The sequence below is a fragment of the Cricetulus griseus genome, chromosome 3 (genome assembly GCF_003668045.3).
Source record: "Cricetulus griseus strain 17A/GY chromosome 3, alternate assembly CriGri-PICRH-1.0, whole genome shotgun sequence".
Classification (NCBI taxonomy): Eukaryota; Metazoa; Chordata; class Mammalia; order Rodentia; family Cricetidae; genus Cricetulus; species Cricetulus griseus.
Genome location: NC_048596.1, coordinates 50,592,287 through 50,594,890, shown reverse-complemented (window position 1 = coordinate 50,594,890; position 2,604 = coordinate 50,592,287). Strand labels below are relative to the sequence as shown.

The following is a 2,604-nucleotide window of genomic DNA, read 5'->3' as shown; positions in this document are numbered from 1 at the left end:
AGCCTACAGCACCCGGTATTCCCAGGCAGTCTCCCATCCAAGTACTAACCAGGCCCAACCCTGCTTAGCTTCTGAGGTCAGACGAGATCGGGCGCGTTCAGGGTGGTATGTTATTTATGTATACAGTGTTCTGGCATGTAAACATGCCATAAGAGGACACCAGATCTCATTACAGATGGTCGTGAGCCACCATGTGGATGCTGGGAATTGAACTCAGGACCTCTGGAAGAGCAGTCAGTGCTCTTAACCTCTGAGCCATCTCTCCAGCCTGGCATTTTGTTAGTTTGGGTTTTTTTGTTTGTTTGTTTGTTTTGTTTTGTTTTGATTTGGTTTTTTTCGAGACAGGGTTTCTCTATGACTTTGGAGGCTGTCCTGGAACTAGCTCTTATAGACCAGGCTGGTCTTGTTTTTGTTGTTTTAAAAGTGTTTTATATATGTAAACAAACTACCCTTGAATCCAAATTTTATTTAGGTTTTATCATGAATTATTAGCATGCAATTACTGAGTTTTGAATTTCTATATTGTTGGTCATGACTTTGGGGGTGGTAAGTAGCACTGACTTCCTGTGCTACTTACTTCCATGGTCAATTACACTGATTTTTGAATGTTACCTGCCCATGTAAGAGAACTTGCCATAAGTATCTGTTAAAACTTTTCAAATCTTGTGTTGCCAGGCATGGATATACACAATCATATCAAGACTCAGGAGGCTGAAAGCAAAAAGGATATTGAGTTCACGTAACAGCCTGAGTTACATAGTGAAATGCTGTTGTGCCCACCCCCAACCTCCACAACGGGAACAAAACAAAAACAAAATGCACTGTATGTTCACTGGGAGTTCATGGAACTTTTTTCCCCCTTGGAATCAGGACATTATTGCCCTCATAGGTGTAAGGCAGTAGGTTTTATTTTCCTCTATAAATATGTAATGAGCCAGGCGATAGTGGCGCATGCCTTTAATCCCAGCACTTGGGAGGCAGAGACAGGAGGATCTCTTTGAGTTCGAGGCCAGCTTGGTCTACAGAGTGAGTTCCAGAACAGGTTCCAAAACTAAACAGAGAAACCCTGTCTCACAAACAAACACACACAAATGAATGTAATGCCACTCAGGCTACCCACACCTTGTTTTTCTTATGAAAGATGAGCTAAAACGTCAGTTTCTTTTTTTTTTTGTTTTTTGTTTTTTGTTTTTGTTTTTCGAGACAGGGTTTCTCTGTGGCTTTGGAGGCTGTCCTGGAACTAGCTCTTGTAGACCAGGCTGGTCTCGAACTCACAGAGATCCACCTGCCTCTGCCTCCCGAGTGCTGGGATTAAAGGCGTGCACCACCAACGCCTGGGAAAACGTCAGTTTCTTTCAACAGGCACCCATAGTTAAGCATTGAGTCATACTCCTGGAATCCAGGGAGGAGGGATGAGCAAAGGAGTCAAAACCATGCTGGAGAATCCTATAGAACCAGCTGACCTGACCTAGTGAGAGTACACTGACCCCATTCATAAAGCTGGGGAACATGCATTGGACTGAACCAAACCCTCTGAATGTGGTACCATTTAGGAGGCCTGGGCAGTCTATAGTATCTCTAACAGTGGAACCAATATTTATCCCTAGTGCACAAATGGACTTTGGGAGCCCATTCTTCATGGAGGGATACTATCTCAGCCCAGATACAAATGATGTGATAGACTTTGATGATTCCCATGGAAGTCCTCGCCCTCTCTGGGGAGCAGGTGGGAGGTGGGTTGGTAGTGGGCATGGGAGAATGGAAGAAAGAGAGGGGGAGGCTGATATGTAAAATGATTGTTTCTAAATTTTTAAAAAGGGGGTGAGGGTTTCTTTCATAGGTTACTTAGGTGTTTGATGTGAACTGAGACCATCTGTATTACCAAGAAATTCGTCATTTCATCAACAGTATCTATAAATTGTTCAATCTCGTTGTTCTGCTTTAGGTGTTTTATAACAAAAATGCCATTATGCAGCCCAGACTGTCCTCAAACTGAAGCCCCTTCTTCTGCCTCAGCTTCATGAGTGCTGTGGTTACACGGACATACCACCATACCTGATGTTTATCACTATTTTAAAACTATTAAAAGTGTCCTGATGCCATCTTTCTCTGACAAAGTAACCTGTGCCTTCACCTTCAGAGTCTCAATAGAGGTTTATGGATTTTTCTTGAACCTCTCAAATCACATGCCTTTGCTTTAATTTTTTTCTTTCTAGTATAATTGATTTCTGCTCTGCGTGTGCCATTTGTTTATTACTTTGAATTAATCTTTTTCTAGTTTATTTTATGTGTATGGGTATTCTGCCTGCATGTTTATCTATGCTGTCCACATTGTGTACAGTGTCCATGGAGGCCAGAAGAGGAAATCAAATCCCTGGAACTGGAGTTAAGGTTGTGAGCCACCATGTGGGTGTAGAAATCAAACCCAGGACCTCTGAAGGAGTAGTCAGCACTCATAACTGCTAAGCCAGCTCTCCAGCCGCTTTTCTAACTTCTTAAAGTGGCAACTGAGGCCATGTAGACCCTTTTTTCACCCCTAACATGAGGCAATAGTGCCATAAATTTCCCTGAGTATTGCTTTAGTTATATCACAAAATACAGGAC

The 2,604-nt window shown here is 42.6% G+C and overlaps 1 pseudogene; it reads right to left on the bottom strand.

Annotated features, from left to right (window-relative positions):
• LOC113831951 lies at positions 1-118 on the bottom strand (annotated as a pseudogene).
• Between the last annotated feature and the right edge of the window lie 2,486 nt (positions 119-2,604).